Consider the following 6,411-nt stretch of genomic DNA (forward strand, 5'->3'; position numbering starts at 1 on the left):
CGCGGCTGTTTATTTAGATCACACTCACAAGGTCTCTGCTTTTCTTAGGCTTACTTTACCTGGTTATATATGTTTCATTGATTAGTTTTAATTTTATCTATGCTGAAAAAACAAACATTTCTTTTGCTTTTTTGTCACTTTTTTGTTTCAGATCATCAAGCAAAAATGACATTTTTTTTTCATTTATAAACAAAAACAGCTATCCAAACCAACTTGGCCCTTTGTTTAATAGTAATCTACTTGACATAAAGTCTTTGCTATAACTGCTGTTGAGTTTCTTATATTCCTGTTGAGGAATTTTGCCCGACTCTGTTCTGCAGAATTGTATCATTTCAGCTTCAGTAGGGAGTTTTCAAGCATGAACTGCCTCTTTAACATCAGATCACAGCATCTCAATCAGATTTAAGTCCAGACTTTGACTAGGCCACTCTAAAATTTTCATTTCTTAGTCATTCAAGGTGGGATTTCCAGCTGAATAACCTAAAAGTGTTTGAGCTTTGGGTAACAAACTGATGTCTGGCGATTCTGGTAAAGGCAGAATTTATGGTTCTGTCAGAAACGGCATGTCGTGAAGCAAGAAAACTGTCGTAGACAGTTACTTCTCACCCCAAACTTCTCATGAAGCTCTTTTTCTAAAATGTTGCTAGTTTTGAACCAGATGTAATGCACACCTACAGAAAGTTCCAGCTGATATTTTTCCAAAAGCCTTTGGCCGATTGAAATAATTATTTGGGGCTATTTTCCGCCTCGTGTTGTAGGTTTTCTTCTTGCAACTCTCACAAACATCCCATTTTTATCCAATTTATTTTCTACTGATAAAAATGAACATTTATCTCAAGTGAGGCCTGCAGTGCTTCAGATGTTTCTTGTATGACCTCCTGAGGTGTCAATGTGCTGAAAGAGTAACATGGTAGAACTTCAGCACTCTTTTTGTACATGGACACAGTCTCACTGTCATTCGCTGGATTCCTTAAAAATGACCTCGTAACACTTTCAATAACAATGTTAGTGACTTTATTCCTCCTCTGTTCTTCAATTAATGCTTTCTGAGATGTTTTAGCCTTTTTCATGTTGTCAGACCGGTTCTACTGAAGTAATATTTTAATTCTACATCTAGACGAAATCTACATCTAGATTTTGTCTAGATCAGATCTGGAATAAATCAGGTCTAGGCGTGGCTACTGAAACTGAAACTAAGAATTGATATCAACTGAAAAGTGCTTTTTCTTATTTATTCAGGTTCTTTATCAGATGTAAACAAAAAATATTTCAGTATTTTAAATATTTAGGTTTGTAGGATTAAAAACATTAAACCCCTAAAAGTATTGTATTTTAGAGTTTTACACATGCCAAAAGTTATATAAGTTATATTTTGGTGTAAATCAGTGTTGGATGAATTTTAACAGGGTATTCATTGAATGATAAAGGTGCAGACAGAAAACTGCCTTGCTTTGTGCTTCTGTGTGCAAATCATTTTGCCGACCTGTGAGGACTTGCACTTCATGTTCGTATCTGTGCATGTGTATGTGTGTGTGTGTGTGTGCGTGTGTGTGTGTGCTAATGCTGGAGCTTCCAGAGCGGCCACGGAAGCAGCACTGGCGTGGCCCCCGAGGCTGCGGGGCCCGGCACCAGAACGCAGAGGTCCTTCATCCCTGTCACTGTCTGTAAACAACAGCTCGTCCCAGCGGCCTGCCCTCTGCGCTATTTCTGTTCCTTCCTGACATCTTTCAAAGACTCAAAACTAACTGAGAGTTGTGAAATAAATCTAAGCAAAGTAGTGAAAGTTCAGCCGAAGCACGACACGGGGTACATTGCTGCAGAGCTGCAGCTCCAAACATCTGCGCCTGCGAATATCCCGGCAGAACAGTGGTGCTGAGGGTGCTAATGACAAAAGTAATTAATTGTCTAATAATGATGCATTGCTGTGGTATAATCGCAACCTTGTGCAGCAGTTGCCCTTCATCCTCTAGTGAAGGATAATGGCTTTTGCAGCTGTTTGAGAATTCGTCCCATCTTTTTCTGCAGCTATTTACAGAATCGGTTGAACAGCAGAGCCTCGTTTGGGCCAAAACGTGACAGACGACAAGGAAAAAAAATGTTTCAAATTATAGTTGCAGGTATTAAATGCAAGTAAGAAAAAATAAATAAAAAATGCCAGTGGGAAATTTTATATACATTCATCAGAGGGAAAAAATAAAATAAATGTGGGGCTTTTTATAACTCATTTTAGTTTGACCAAGATGGAACTTGAGTGAAATTTAATAACATGAATATATATATTTTTAATGCCAAATGTTTGTTTCTAACCATTTTTTCCAGTGCCTTTATTTTTGTTTTATTTAATATGGATGCACAGAATTGAATGTATTGTGGATTTGATCTATTCTATGCAGAGTCAAGAAGCTTAAATGCATTGTAGCCCATTAGGTGTTTTTTTGTTTGTTTGTTTCCAGACACATTTATCTTAGATTTTCGCTATAATATTTGATAATATTTTAAAAAGTGTCTCTTAGACCTTGCACAATGTGCACAGGCTGTTTCCAACAATTTATAAGTTTTGGCATCATACTGACTAAATTAGGTTTAATTATAGTAGAGCTTGTTTAATGTTGCTGGTTTCCTGCCACAAATGTGAGTTTTTAGCTCAGGCTGTAAAAACCCACAGAGCTGTGTGGTCAGGGCAGTCAGTGTTTGGGATCACTGTCCTGTTTGCTGTTGGCTTTAGCACAGAGGAAGCTAAATAACATTAAGATCCTGGTATTATCCTTACTGTAGCACTATTGAAATGTTTAGCTGGATCTGTGGCAGGAAACCAGCAAATTTAAATAAACTCTTACCAATTCCTCCAAGAAGAATGGTCAAATGTCTATCTACACAAGGACCGTCCTCATGGTGGAAAATCTTGTTTGGTTTCTCTGCTAAAGCTGATATTTTATTTTTGAGCAATTTTGAGTGGATACGAGAAAACTCTGAAATTAAGAAATCATTTCTGGAGAGACTTTAGTTTTTAGAAGTTGTTCAATACATTTGTTTCAAAGTATTTGCTTTAATGGATCCACATTAAAGCCCAAAACTAGTAGGACGTCCACATACATAATGCAAATGGATTTAACTATTTCACCAGCATTTTGCAGAGTTATTTTAATGATGAGGCAGCTGAAGTCTAACATTGGTTTAAAACTGAGATTACCTTAAGATATTTATGAAAACCTCTTTAAAATACTTTGACAGTGTAACAGAAGCAGCTGGATTTGGTTTCACTTTCAGTAAATGACAAAAAAAAACACTTTGTCCCTTTTTTTTGTCCCAAAGTGAGTCCTGTCCTCCAGGAAGTCAATCATTTTTCTTCTCCCTGCTGATTGGAGGTAATTAGGCGAGCAGGGTTTGTAATTGGATAATAAAAGATGCTAATGAGTCGCCGTCCTATTTACTCAGGCTGCGGCTCTGAATAGCAGGACACGGCTCAGCCACACTTTTACCTTGGCGAATATCAAAGGACACTTCCGTATAATTCAGCATTATTTACACACGTTGTCATTTGCTTGCTTGTGAGTGAATTTGCACCATAGCTGCTCTCCTGGTTGCGGATATTCTTGATTGTGTCAGTTTAAACAGCTGTTAGCAAGCACTCAACCTAAATTTCTGCTGCTCACATTGAACACATGCAGGAAGTGTTTCTGTCAGGGACCAAAAAACCTGAATGTTATTTATGGCAACAACCTTCACAAAGGAAAAAAAAAAAGTCACTGTCTGAATCTCATTTCACAGCGACACAGTCCTCCTCTCTACCTTTGGCCTTCCATTGTGCGGGCCTTGACGCTGACAAGGTTGACATCAGAGGAGAGCTCTGACACCGGGTGAGTTAGGACTGCCAGCTGTTAGCAATCAAATCTATTTTGAAGTCAGGGACACACAGACCCCCAGGGCCAAAGTAGCAACCAGTCCGGCCCCTCACCCTCCGCTAACGCAGCCTGCAACCTCCCCGCCCCTGGTCCTGCAGATAGCAGGCACAGCTGTATTGGTTCCAGATGTAGGGAGGACTCTTTACCTAGCAACATGCGGAAAATGGTGGGACTTCTGCACAGGTTTGCCTTAATGAAACGAGGACAACGATGTGAACAAGTAGCTGAAATTCTTCAGAAATCACCTAAATAGATCTAGCAATTAAAAATAAATCTGACAAATGTTGTTAAAAAAATCTCTTAAGGTTTTATTAGGTTTTTCCTCTGGATTGTTTAAAAATTACATATTCCCCTCTGGTTTCCTTCCAGAATAATAAACCCATTTATGATCAACATAAAAAAAAGAAACTATAGTAAACATAATCTGTCTCAGACGGAGAGCTCCATCCTCTGCAGCTGCATTGTTTCTGCGCTGCTCCATCAAAACTCGCAGGAAATTAGATCTGACAGGTGGAATGTCCTTGCAGAAGGACTTGGGGCCGCCCCCCTCTCCCACAAGACTAAAATGTGATCACAAAATAAATAAATAGTAAACAGATACATGGGAGAATAAACAGATAATGTCCAACAGCAATTAAAACTGTATCCTCAGGGGACGGCTGCAGCAGAGACAGATGTTGACCGAGGCGGTTCCAAAGAACTGATCTGATTTCAGGTTTAACGCCGCAACGTCAAACTTACCATTTTTGATGCAAGTTTATCTAAGGCCTTGGCCTCCTTAAGAGTGTTGGTACTTTCCTCAGAAACATTAATTAAGGAACCACATTGGTGTAAAAAGTATTTGCTCTCTTCTGTTTTTGCTTCCTCTCCCACCCCCCTCACACTGAAACGTTTCAGGTCATCAGATTGATTTGAATATCAGACAAACAAACTTTTTTTTGAAAATGATTTATGCCAAGTACTGAGAGAAAGAACAACAGCAAAGCAGCCCAGATCATCACACTACCACCGCCATATTTGACTGAAAAGTTAGAAAGTTTGTGTTTGTTTGGCAAATGTAGCACAGGCCTTTGTGTTTTCTTCATTTGCTCTACTCTCGGGTCTCTGCCATACAGGTCAACATTACCAAGCCTCTCTTTCTGGTTGTTGAATCTTGAAAACTGACCTTAAGAGAGTTAAGTGAGGTCTGCAGCACATTAGATGTTGTTCTGGATTCTTCTCTCATTTTCTGGATGAGTTGTCAATGTGGTCATTTTGAAGTAAGCTGAGGCCCTCAAAACCTTAGAAATGACTTTGTAAATCTTTCCACTCTGATAGATGCTATCTACTTTGTTCTTCATCTACCACAGGCTTTCTTTAGGCCTTGGCATGATGCTTTAAAGTCTACTTCACATTGTCAAACAGGTTCTAGCTAATTGACTTTTCTCCATCTCAGAGATTAACAGTAAAAAGAAAGAAAAAAAGGATGTGAAATTAAGGATTAAAAGACAGAACATTTATTGGAATTTACTCAAAATGGCATTTTGGTCTATTGGTAAAGTTTTTCTGTTGGTCTGAAACATTCAAGGTTAAGCAACCGGGTTTTTTCTCACCACTGCATGTTGCTAAATACATTTTCCGCAAATAAATTGATATTCCTTTAAAAAAAAAAAACAGTAAAGACAAACATTTTTTTTAGTGTTTTAGAATGCATACCAGAGGTGCCAGTTTGTTTATAATAATTGAGAACAAAAGCATAAAGTGTCAACTATGACCAATTCTTTACATGCGTTGGTCATGTTCCTAATTTAATCATTCTAAAGAAATGGAAACTTGCTGTTAAACTTCAGTGGCTAATTTATTGCATACAAGGTAACCTGAAGATTACCATATGTGTTGTTCAAACTAATATCAAACATATGGTGAATACTAGTACTATAATTAATTCAATCAAAGTAAATATGGCTCTAGAAAGGATGACTTAAAAAAGTACAAAAGATGAAACCGCAGACAGCCAAATACAGATTCATCTATTTTTAAGTTTAGTCAAACTACTGTTTGCTGATTTGCAATGTGAATATTTTTGAAAGTGTTAAGTAGACCTAATGAATCATGATTTGATTTTTAAACAACAACAACAACAACAACAACAACAACAAAAAACAGCAATATGATGCGTAGTATTTACATTGATGCACACAATTTGTAAACCTCAGCCAACACAGCAGCCTCAGCCATACAAGGGCAAAACCCAGGCTGAGGGCCTGAGGTGGCCCCTGAGGAATCCTCATCTGGCCTTCAAAACAACTTCAAATATGTCAGTTAAAGCTCAAGAAAAGCAAAGAGGAAAACAGCCGGTGTTTGTGCTGAAGAACATGAGAAAGACTTCAAACATAGAAAAATGTATCAGAATTTTTTCTTTTTATTTTATAGAGAGGTTTATTTCTTACCCATGACAGGATGAATAAATAGAGTTTGTTTATATGCAGTCTGTATGTGCTTGAATGGCTTAAACAAACACAAAAGCTGA

The sequence above is a fragment of the Poecilia reticulata genome, chromosome 7 (assembly GCF_904066995.2).
Source record: "Poecilia reticulata chromosome 7, P_reticulata-male-v2, whole genome shotgun sequence".
NCBI lineage: Eukaryota > Metazoa > Chordata > Actinopteri > Cyprinodontiformes > Poeciliidae > Poecilia > Poecilia reticulata.